The sequence below is a fragment of the Castor canadensis genome, chromosome 5 (assembly GCF_047511655.1).
Source record: "Castor canadensis chromosome 5, mCasCan1.hap1v2, whole genome shotgun sequence".
Classification (NCBI taxonomy): Eukaryota; Metazoa; Chordata; class Mammalia; order Rodentia; family Castoridae; genus Castor; species Castor canadensis.
This window is the reverse complement of record NC_133390.1, coordinates 140,943,646-140,956,312: the sequence shown is the minus strand read 5'-3', so window position 1 is coordinate 140,956,312 and position 12,667 is coordinate 140,943,646. Positions and strand designations below refer to the sequence as shown.

General features: G+C 38.6%; 1 long non-coding RNA gene across 1 annotated transcript in view; it reads right to left on the bottom strand.

Annotated features, from left to right (window-relative positions):
* The window catches only part of LOC141423360 (uncharacterized), a 45,223-nt gene extending 36,151 nt beyond the window's left edge, over positions 1-9,072 (bottom strand). Inside the window, exons 1-2 of the long non-coding RNA XR_012448165.1 lie at positions 9,018-9,072; positions 2,813-2,904 (exon numbers count right to left, since the gene is read on the bottom strand). This is a non-coding gene — a long non-coding RNA (uncharacterized lncRNA). The remainder of the gene's footprint in view (positions 1-2,812; positions 2,905-9,017) is intronic.
* Positions 9,073-12,667: the final 3,595 nt, after the last annotated feature.

The following is a 12,667-nucleotide window of genomic DNA, read 5'->3' as shown; positions in this document are numbered from 1 at the left end:
TGTAATTACATCACTCGGAGGCTGAGACATGAGGATCACTAGCTCCAGGCCAACCTGGACTAAATAGTGAGACCCTCTCTCAAAAACGAATGAAAGAAGGCAGAGAATGGCAAGTGTTGATAAGAATGTGGAGAAGTGGGACCATCATACACTACAGGTAAAAATGTAAAATGGTACAGCTGTTATGGAAAATGGCCAAGCAGGTTCTCAAAAGGTTAAACAGCTCTACTGCATGGTCCAGCAATACTACTTTTAGATTGTGAACCCAAAGACAAATGAAAACATATGTCTACACAAAATTTTTTCCCAAAAATATTCATAGCAACCATCATTGGTAATATCTAAAACTAGGAAACAATCCATATGTCTATTGATTTACAAAGTTATAGAATTGCATATCCATACAATGAAATAAAAAGAAACAAGGTAGTAATATATACAACAAAAATGAACCTTGAAAATAGTGTATATACCACATAAAAGAAACTAGATACTGTGTGATTCTGTTCACATGAAATGTCTTGAATAGTAAACCGTTAGAGAGAAAATGGATAAATGGTTGCAAGTGGGTGAATTCAAGTATGATATATTTGATACTTTGCAAGAACCTTTGTAAATGCTACAATGTACTCCCACCCAGTACAACAATAAAAAAAATTTTTTAATAAAATAAAATCTTACCAGGAAAAAAAAAGATAAATGATTGCACGTGGCTGGGGTGGGGGATATTAGAAGGAAAGGAGAATTACCTTCTAATAGATATGTGTTTTATTTGGAGTGATGAAATGTTTTGAAATTAGGTATTGGTGATATTATCCCAATTTCATGAATATAATAAAAATCACTGAATTGTACACTTTAAACGGATGAATTACATGGTATACATATTTTAGTAAAACTGTTACCTTAAAAAAAGATGGCCCCTTTTGTTTCTATATTCCTAGGGATTTTGCTGTTCAATACAAGTTAAGAAGCCATATACATAAAAACCAATGCCTGAGGAAGTCACTATGGTTTGGATGTTAGGGACTTTTTATTCACAACCTCAAACTACCATTTGAGAAATGCCAAATCAGCAATGCCTGCAGCTGTTCACAACAGGAAGGATTGATTTGGACTTGTATATGCAAACTTCAGCTCTAACAGAGATAGTCCTGTCTTTTTCAATTCTTACTCTACCCAATTTCTTGATTTGTATTCAGCCTGAAACATTGCTCATCTTACTAGGACAACCTTGTAGAATTGCTGAGCCTATGCCTACACATGACTGCTTCCCTACCAACATGCACACTGAGTCCCAATGCATCTTCTGCCCTTGACCACCCAAGTTCCTTCTCTGCCAAGTTCACTGCCTGGGCAGTCCTGTGCCTCTAAGCCAGCTACCTCCCTAGCCTGACTCTCTGGTAAAACCCACCCTTTCTAGCTTTCTCAAGTCATCTTCTAACACCAGTAGTCACCTGCTCAGCTTCTTTCCTGTACAGTAATTATACTGTATTCATAGCCCAATTTGACATTTCCAAAGAAAAATGCAACTATAGCATCCTGAAAGGCGGAAATAACCTGCTGATGATATTTGAGGGGGAAAAAAATCACTTTTGAGGTTTGCTTCAACTAAATATCTCAGAACAGTGTTACTAAATGCTATTGGATGTGGGTAGGAGCTGATTTCTTTTCATCTAGATATTAAATTTTGTTCAACGTCAAACATTAAGTTTCTGAAAACCCCAAATGGGGAGAGCTCACACCGAGCAACTTAGAATCTTAAGAAGAAAAGAATTTCATGGGGGATAGGGGTAAAAATAAACTTATGGAAACTCTTACAAACTCATCTCATTCATGAAAAAACACACTGTCAATTAGAAGAACATTATTTCTCTTTTCCATATTTGAAGCTAGTAATATTAACAGGTATTATGGTGTTCATTTCCATTTACCATCACACGGTCAAAACTTCAGATATTCGGTGATGATATTTTACCAAACCTCCTTTTATAAATCTTTAGAATTTAATAAATGTTGGCATTGTGCTGACAATACACACTATCAAGTCACACTGACCTGGGTTCAAATTGTGATTTCACCACTTTGTTAGTTATATGACCTTGATCACTAATCCTGGAGTCCACATTATTTCATTTCTAACAAAAAGGCTGTATAAGTCTGAAAAATTACTATAACTTCATTTTGCTATCTCATGAGACTCTGTCTTCTGCTTTATTTCACAGACATGGAGTCTGCCCTCTGTTGACAGGATATTTTTATGTATCAGAGTGTTGTAATTTAATCCCTACATAAAGTTGAGGATTCTGAGTCCTTGGGAGCCAAGGGAGCTCCAGAATCCTCAAACAACCACATGCACCAATGCTATTAACTCCAAGAAGTCTTTTCAAGCGCTCTTTTTCTTCACCAGGCCATTTTGTTTTCCTCTAGCAAATTGTTTTCAATGCAGCTCCATCCAAGGGCAGCTTTAATTAATGAGCCAGGTTTCTGGCATTGATAAGAATTGCTAGGTTAAGGTCGAGTGTGGAGTGCAGTTTTCATTAAAGGCACAAATGTGGTTGCAATTTGAAATGATATTGTGTATCATTTCCTGAGCTGCCATCTTACAGGAATGATGGTCTTCCAAAATCAAAAGCAATAACAAAAGGGCACTATGAGGAGAAACATTTACTTTTATACCAACTATTAAAATACTTATTAATATTATTAATTATTAATACTTATTAATACTATTAATATACAAATACTTATTTATCTGGATAGAATCAAAGGCCATCCCTGCGGGATGGTCTACTGAAGTGCACCTCCATACCTCAGTGCCTCCAGTGCTCATTCTGGGTTCCTGGTCTGTTCATGTAACACTCAGATATCAGACATTTCAGATGATGTTATGAACCCAAAAGCCTGAAATAGAATCATAAGAGTATTTAATTTTTTTATTACTTTTAATTCATAGTGTATTTCAAAATATTACATGGAGGTTTTTATTCCTTTAGAAAGGTTAATTTTATAGAGATTTTGCAATTTCTCTTTTTCTTCCCCCATTATGGATATCTACAACCACAGGAACACATTTGTTACAACTGACAAATTTACACTGATAAATTATTATCCCCAAAAGTCTAGCATTTACATTAGGCTCACTGGAAAAATGTACAATGGCATGTGTACATATTTTACAGAGCATTTTCAGTTCACTAAACATATTCTGTTCTCTACCTAGTCATCTCTCTTCTTTTTCCTGGCAATCACTAATCTTTTCTGCTTCCTCCACAATTTTGTCTTTTCCAGAATGCTATCTAGTTGAAATTATATAGCATGTAGCCTTTTCATACTGGCTTCTTTCATCTAGTAATATGCATCAACAGTTCCACCATGTCATTGCATGACTTTATAACACATTTCTTTCTAGTGCTGAATAATATTCCACTACCTGGATTACCACAGTTTATTTACCCATTCACTGTTGTAGGTCCATTTGATTGCTTCCAAGATTTGCAAATTATGAACAAAGCTGCTATACACATTGTGCATAAGTTTTTATGTAAGCATAAGTTTTCAACTCATTTGGGTTAATACTGAGGCATACAATTTCTGGATCATAAAGGTAAGAGTACATTTAGTGTTGTAAGAAACTGCCACACTGTTTTCCAAAGTGGCTCTACCATTTTGCCTTCCCACCAGGAAATGAGTTTCCTATCACACCCCACCATTGCCAGTGTTTGATGCTGTCAGTGTTACGGTTTTGGCCATCGTAATAGGTATATAGTCCTATCTCATTTTATGGGCCCATCACATATCCACTGCATGACACTCTCATTATTTTAATTTGTATTTACTTAATGACATATGCTGTGAAGCATCTATTTTATATTTTGTTTGCTAACTATATATCATTTTTGGTGAGTAAGCAAATTTTTACATTTATCTACAGTATTTTATAAATGATTAGACATAAGCTTAGACATATCTACATATTAACATTTTAAAAGGCCAGTTAATAACATCATAGGCACTAAAAAGGATGAAGTGCAAGAAATCATATATATCTTTAATGGAAGTACCACTAGTCAATAAACATGGGAACTTCTTCAGCATTACCACCAAAACTTGTACTCTTAAGTCAAATTCTAAAACAGTAATTTTTAAAAGCAATAGATATAAAACAAGCAGAATTGTGACAAGACACCCTTTATTGCAGTAAACATATTTCAGATTTGCTCTACCCGTGACTTGTCACAATGTATAACCACAGAAGTTTAATATAATAACATGAAACTACAGAACACCTCTATCCTTATTGAAGTGGTTTCAGAAGTGAAGGTCATTATCTTGGTCTAGTTTTAAGTCAAAGAATGGCTTATGTTACATAGGTAAGAGAATGTATCCCATATCTGCAAGATCTGATATGGGTGAGAAACTCTCCAAGCCCAGCCACAGGTATCCGACATTACCATTCCTGTCTGTCAAAGGCAGATATTTTCAACATGGTTTTACTCAACATATATTCACCAAATACAGGCTTGATAAGCTTCTAATCTTTCTGACCTTTCATCTTTGAATAACTAGTTCAAGGTTCAAAGTCTCATCAGGAGCACTCATTTGGCTAGAAGGCCCTATGCCATATGTTCAGCTATGGCTGCTAAAAGAGAGAGCAAGCATCTCCCTATTTCTTCTCACTCAGTGAAAGTGGGCTCTACTTCTTGTCAGTGGGACTTTCTACCAAAACTAGGAAATGGGCTCTATGCAGGGCAGCCAACAAATAGCATATGAATCTACTATTACCTTCTTCTCTTTCTGGGAAGTGTCTTTTTTGTCTCCTTTTCAAGATCTTCACTCTTGCAAGTCGCAGCTACACTTGCCCATTCTACTTTGACTGTCCTTCAGGTTTTAGCTCCTCTGACCTCGTCAAATGCTCGTTCTCCCTAAAGTCACAATACCTCTCCCTTCTTTTCTTAATTCATTACTCTGACAGTTATCTTGAAAGTAACTGTCTTTTCTTTATATAATGTGCACCATAGCATTACACCAAGATGTAATTTCTATAACAAGAGAGACTTTGGCTGTCCCATCACTTCATTCTTTCCCAAGTGTAGCACCAGCCATCTCACAGTTTAGTGAGGTAAAAGAAGCAATGTAATAGATTTCAGATTCTGCCCCAACATTCTTTTACCCCCATTGATTGAAGATACACATGCTGCCATTTCTCAGGCACCTAGATTGGCTTAATACCCTGGCTTAACATCCATCATCAGCCACCAGCTATGTATTCCAACTGTTTTCTATCATCTATTTGAATAAATGAGGCTTCACTCTAGCCACCAGGCCCAGTCTTTTCAGAACCTATTCTCCTGTCTTTTCCCATCTCAGCATTGAGTGATGGAGATGAGGATGTGAGGAAGAAGACAAAGGAGTCACTTGCATATAAAGTATAACAGCTTCAAGAAGTACAGTTTGGTCAGTAGGATTAAGAGAGATACAGAAAAACCATGGGCAGTTGGGAGACAGTTAAAACAGAGCCCTAGAAGAGCTTGCCCTTTTAGAAATACCTTGACCCTCATCTGATTAAATGGGATTTGAAATTCTCAACACAATTCGATAGTTTCAAGCTTCTACTTACTTAGAGCCAGTGCTGTGCAGGCTACCAGGGGAGTCAGATCACAAACACAAAAGCTATGCCTTGGGATTTGTGATCAAAGCACCTCGTACGGCACTCAGGGAAAGTAGCTCTGTGTGTTCAGCATTGTGTGCTCCTCTTCCACTAAGTGGGCCCAAGTGTTCTATACATTTGAGCTAAAATTAATGTAATAGGAAAAAACATCATAACATCATATGCCCTTTGTTGCCTATGACTGCAATAATAATAGCTCATATTCATTGAACCCTTAAAAAGCATTGAATTAATGACTTTTCATGCATCATTTCATTGAATTCTCATAGCAACCACTTGAAACCTTATTGTTATTGCTAGCATTTTCAGGTGAGGAAACTAAACCTTGGCCATGCTCCAAAGGTCATGCAGCTGGCAGAAGGTGAAACGATTTCAATGAGGATTGCTTCTGTAGTGGTTTGTGCTCAGTAGTTATTACAATTCATGTTGGCACAGCCAGTTTCTTGCTCCCTTTCTCTTTTCATTAAAGTGATGCTTGTTCTTCAAGGTTTTGCTCATATAAGATTTTCTTCATTTAAGTCAAAATCTACCTCTCTTTCCACCATACTTCTACACCAAATCACTTGAGCCAATATTTAACCTAATATCTAATGCTGCCTTCACTATAATGAGTTTATCAATTACCCAGAGGAGTCATAGAGTTATTGAGCTCAAATCTAGCTTCATCACCTGGTAACAGAGCAGCCATTACTTATAAGCTGTTCTGAGTCTCATTTCTCCAGTTGTTAGACTAGCTTGATAAAACCCAGACTGGAAGGTGGTTACAAAGATTCAAGTGGACAATCACCATACAGTCACTATTTTTGTCTCCTTCTCTGCCCTTCTCATTTGTAAGCTTCATGAATGGCCCATGTTATATTCATATGTTGTGTTACATTAAATTCATATCTTTTCCTTGTCTTCAACACTGACAACAGACCCTGTCACTTGCTCAGCCCTCATTATCCATAGCTTATAATCAAGATGGGAATTCAGAAAGGGCAGAAACACATGCACTTGCTATTCACTCATTGTTTTCCCAATTACTCACTCATCCATTAGACCCATATCCACGAACCACTATTATTTCATATTTTTCTTCACATCTACTCACTTCCCTCTATCATTGTGTTATGAAAAAATCTCACAAGAAAAATAGAGAAAGAATTTTGCATAAACTTCTCTATCCCTACCATCTAGATTCCGTCATTAACATTTTGTTATATTTGCTTGATTATATAACTGTCCACCCTATCCCTCCATGAATTCAAGGCTTTTCATAAAATTTACATAAAATGAAATGCAATACTGTTAAGTGTACTCTTCAAAGAATTTTGGCTCAAGTTTGTATTGAGACAAAGAACATTATTATCACCCTAGAGAATCTCTCAATGTCAATCCCCAACCCACCTCAAGATAACTACTCTGTTTTGATCTTTCTTGTACTATTTCCTATTTTAAAGCTTCATATAAATAGAATAACTTAAACTAAATAAATTTATTTGAAAGTAACTTTCTGCCACTAAGGCAGAAACAATTACCAAAAGAAGAACATAACCATTAAACGCATAAACAAAAAATAACATAGCCAAAAATGAGCATTTGTATACCCTCATAAAATCACCCTTGAACCAGGTGTGTTCAAGAACCACAATGGTTCTCAGAATATCTTCCAGGACTTCCTGGGACCTGCAAGACCTTTTCAGGTTCACACAATCAAAACTATTTCCATCACAATCCTAAACTTGCCTTTTTCAGCCTCATTAGTCCCATGAGTATACAGTGGCATATTCCAGAGGCTTCGTGATGTGATTTCATGCTAGATTGAAGTCAAAAGCAGATATGAAAATGAAGCCAGCTGTTTCCTATTAGGTAGGACATTAAGATTTGCAAAACTGTGAAACAATGTTTCACTTTTCACTAATTTTTTGTTAGGAAAAATATGGGTGATTTTAACAAAATATGTTTATAATAAGTTTATTATTTTAAGTGACTTAATAACTATAATGTTTAAGTTTTTCTCCCAATATTAAGTTCTAATGCAATAAATATCAATAGATTTAATTCATACAAACAACAGATCATCACTGGAGTCTGTAATAATTTTTAAGATAAGGATACAGAGCCCATAATGTCTAAGAACACCAATGCACTGTATGTGTGAGTTGAGGCTCTTCCATATGTTTGAAAGGAAGTTCAATGCAGATCATAGGATTTTTTACAAGCCTGTTGGCAAAGTCTAGCTCCTGCTCCTGTTAGTTACCTCTCTGGCCCCACCTCATAACCACCAGTCATGTGGCAGTAGCTCCTGAAAATGTGCCAATCTGCACAAGGTACGCATCTTCTCCCCTGATGCCTGGATTTATTTTCTAATTCTCCACATGCTGGCACAATCAGGAGTGTCTCTAATTGAGTGAACTCAGAGGAAACTTGGGGGGCTGAAAAACAAGCCCTGCCCTGAAGTTATACAAGCCCAACCAGCAAATGCTGGCAACCACCACCCATTCCGTAAGCAGAGTACCTATACGGCTAGAAATGCATTTGTAAACCAAGCTTCTTGTTGTACTCTGACTAAAAGAAAGCTTTGGTTAAATGCAAAACTAGGTTTAGGAAAAAAAAAAAAAAATCAAGCCACAATGCTAATTCATGTAATTCAGCACAGAGAAAAGCCAAATGAGTAAAGGCAACAAGAAGGAATCCAACCATTATGAAGGGATGTACTGCATATGTATGGGAAAGATTGATTTGAACAGTGCATGAAAACAACCCTGGCTGTGGGGAAAAGGTCCTTCACATTTATCTTCTACTCAAAACGAAGATAGAGTTTGCAAGTTGGTGTTTTTTCCTATTAGCTCTGAAGACTTAAAAAAATTACTCTTGTAATTCCTGTTTACCCCAAGTGGAATAAAAAAGAGTATCATGGTTCTGCATTTCAAAAACTACATCTGGCTGGGCATCAGTGGGCTCATGCCTGTAATCCTAGCTACTCAAGAGGCAGAGATCAGGAGGATTGCAGTTTGAAGACAGCCCAGGCAAATAGTTCCATGAGACCCTATCTCGAAAGTACCCTTCACAAAAAAGGGCTTATTTTAGTGACTCAAAGTTTAGGCCAAGTTCCAAGCCCCAGTACCGGTGAGGGGAAAAAAAAAACAAAACTGTATCTGTGGCCACACCAGTTCTTCAGCTTTTATTTTCTACACTAATGGTGCAATATACAGGCCAAGCTATGTTTTTGCCTTTGCTCTTTTAATTCTTTAGCCCAAATGCAAGGTCAAGAGGGAGTAAAGACATCATTCTACATAATCTATTTTTGGTCTCTTTTCTTGATGATATATAGTTTTAGTCAACACAACTTAGAGATGATCACCTGGTGCCTTTGATAAGATGACAAATGTCCCCAGAGCTGAGAAGCCATCTCTTCCACATGATCCCAAGATCACCAGCTATTCTTTATCTGAAATAGGACAAATGGATTTCTGTGAAGGTGGGCCTGCTCCCTCTCCAAGTACAAAGCAAAGGGAAAAAGAGCATCAGCTGAAACTAGAGGGAATGTGTTAGCTTTCCATCACTGTGACAAATACCTGAGAAAAGACAGCCTAAAAGAAGGAAGGGAAATTTTGGCTCATAGTTTAAGAGGCTTCAGCCTATGTGGCCCTGTGACTTTGGGTCCTATGGTGAGGCAGAGCATCATGGCAGGAAACACAGGTAAGGCAACGGTGGCTACCGCATAGAGGCAAGGAAGCAAAGAAAGAGAGAAGACAGACCAGGGTCCCAGCATTCCCTTCAAGGGCATGCCTCCAGTGATCTAACTTCTTTCTACAGGCCCTACCACCTCCCAGTAGTGCCACGGGGATGGGACCAAACCTTTAGAATATGGGCCTTTGGGGAACATTTAAGGCTTAAATCATTGCAGGGATTTAGGCTGTATGCTGGACAGAACTCCTATGAATAAATGATATCCAGCAGCTAAGGAAGAAGCCAAAGCAAAGGTCGGTGGATATCTCTTCCAGAGAGAGAGACTACCCACCAAATTCAATTGAGAGACAAATCTAATGTCAATTACTCAGAGCTTCTGGTTAGCAGCCAAAGCCAAGAACATTTGTGACAAAGGGACCAAGGCAGAAAACACAGGTGGGCCGGAATACACATGCTACTGTAGACCCCTTCCCTAACACTTTCCCTCCCCTCTTGTCACTCCTAGGAAAATCAATTAGAAATAAGAATTTTGAAATGCCCAGGGGAAAATTTTAAGGAAGAAAGCATATCAAAAACATAATTCTAGAGTAGTGAGGCTAAAGAGAACCTTGGAGAACAGAAATTTCCATAAGGATTTTAAGTCGTTTGCTTTGTAGTATGCCATGGATGAAGCTCTTCACTGTATAAATCACTGAACATCATGTCTTAGGTCAGTGTTGCTTCATGAAAATAGACCTTTAAGCACCTGAAAGGTCCTCAAAGGTGTCATGAGATCTATACCTAGGCTGGTGCACAGACCATGATGAGTTATCATTGTGGACAAGCAGAACAAATGAAGACAGCTGCCCTTTGAGTGCCCACTGCTAAGGCAGTTTAGAAAGACTTTATTCTCCTTAAAGGCAGCTCCTAAAGTTAGAATAGAAGCTACCTGCATGTTCTGTGAGCCAACAGCTGCCTCTAAGACCTCAGTCTCCTTCTCCCTTCTTCTCTCCTCCCTTTCTCCCTCTAGTTTTCTCTCTCCTTCTCCCCCCTCTTCTCTTCTCCCTTCTGCAGTTTCCAGGCTCAAAATACCCAAGAGGCAACTGAACAAATTCATAAAATCAGTCTCACAAGTGAGTTGCCCATGGGGCAGCCATCCAAATCAGAGGGTTTGACTTTTTTAACTTGAACTTAAAATTACCTCATACATCTCTTAAGGTAGGAATCACTGTAGAAAGAGAACTTTGCTAAAGTTGAGCCTGACTGTGCCAGAGAGTCAGATTCCTTGCTTCATCAACAGTACTTCTGTGAGAGAAGGCACCTGGAGGTACCCAGCTGGATGACCTCACCAAGAGATGCAATAAAAGCTGAGGGGGTGGGGCTGCTTTATAAGCCTTATGATTAAATTCACTGGTGCTAGAAGGACTGGGGAACTTTTCAGGCAAAGGCATTTATGAGTAAGAACTGCTTTTTCTGACTTTGGCTTCTAGAAAAACAAAATCCCACCTTGGACTAAGCCTAAGCCTCTATATTAAAACAAATTCACATCTATAATGGTATTTGATCCTCATAAGATCCTGTCCCTTTTCTCTGTCTTGCACTGGTGGTGATTCTCCCACACCAAGAAATTGCAAGAGACTGAAGGGGAAGCAGCCTGAGTTATCAGGGGAACTGTAGGACATGAGATCATGCCTGATTTCTTGCTATACCTTGTCTTTGAGATTCAGTCTGTTTTTGAAGTTTTTAGGTCAGTTTTGCTTTGTGGTCTTTTCTTTCAGCCATCAGTAATAGTTTCAGTGGGTAAGACCACTTGTTCAGTGGATTAAATTAGTTGTTTGCAGCAGTTTTAAAGTGAAGGTTCTCTACCTTGGCTCACACTGGAATCATCTAAAGTTGTTTCAAAATTACTGATACCTGGGTCATATCTTAAGCAATATTCATTTAATTGGTCTGGGTTATGTGTTAGGCACAGACTGTTTTTAAATCTCTCCAGGTGATTCTAATGTGCAGCCAAGCTTGAAATCCACTGGCTTAAGCAATGGTTCTTATATTTACCATGCCTCAGAAGCAGCTAGCAGGTTTGCTAACAGAGCCCAACTCCCAAAAACCTGGTGGCCCTAGTTCTAGCCACTTCCCAGGCAATACTAATGATTCTAGTCCAATTAGCAACCTTTGCAAACCTCTGGTTTAAAGCACTTTTCTGTAAAGTGTTGTTTATTACATTGATCTGGCGGCAAGAATATGTGCTCCAAAAAGCTGTATCCAAAAATGACCATATTCAGTGGAAAAATAGTTTTCCTGTCCCTTAGACCTCAGGGAAATTCTTAGGTTCTGAGCCTGTGCTTCCATATGCTAAGAGAAGCGACCAGACTGTGCAGTAGGTACCTAGGAAAATGGAACTAGGTTTATCTTCTGCTGTAGTTTTGGACTTGCCTTTTCTCTCTCATATGTCTTTCCAACTCCCCAAAGGTGCATGGGTTAGTGTGCCTACTCTCCAGGTTCATGAGGAAGGACTGATTCTGACTCAACCAGGGCCAAGGCCAAAAGCTCCTCTAGAATATGAGATCTTCTACCTTGAGAACCTGATGGAAGATGGGGGGTGCGGTGGGGGGGAAGTGTCTATGAATGTGCAGTATCTTTGGGGCTTAAGAAGAGGCCTCTTTGGGACTTTTTAAGATTGGCAATAGCAACACGAAGCCATGAAGAATGTCCACTGGGCACATAGGTCTTCCTGTGCAATAGAAAGACAGAAACAGTTGAAGAGGTGTTGATCATGCTACAGTGCTTGGGTGTACTATTCTGGCAGATCAGAGGCAGCTGGGGTGGGGGTGGGGTCGGGTGGGTGCGGGGTGGCCCCAACAAGGAACTGCTATGCTCCTTGCTACTCTGGCATGCAGAGTCTCAAAAGCATTAATTTATAAAATCAAAGGAACATGATTTACAGCTTTGCTTCTTCCCATGCTAAGGAAGGGAGCCGTGCAAGCTGCATGTACAGGAAACATGAACAAGCCTTTCATTAATAAGCTTCCTTCTGAAAATGATTATTATAAAGTCATACCTGTTAAATCTCATTTGACCTATTTAGAACTGTAGATGATTCAGTTGATGCAAATCATGTCAGACATTTGGGATGAAGAAAAAAAGATGAAGAAAGGTCACACAATTAATTTAATGCCCCCAATGGAGTCGGATTTTCTAGTTTCCATTCCATGCTGAGAGCAGAAGGGCCTCTGGACCTGCCCTAGAGATTATGATAAGGCAAATATGCCAAACCCCACTCTCCCATTCCAGCCTAGAAAATCGAGTTAGAGCTAAGATTTTACTGCTGGTATTTTTAATGGA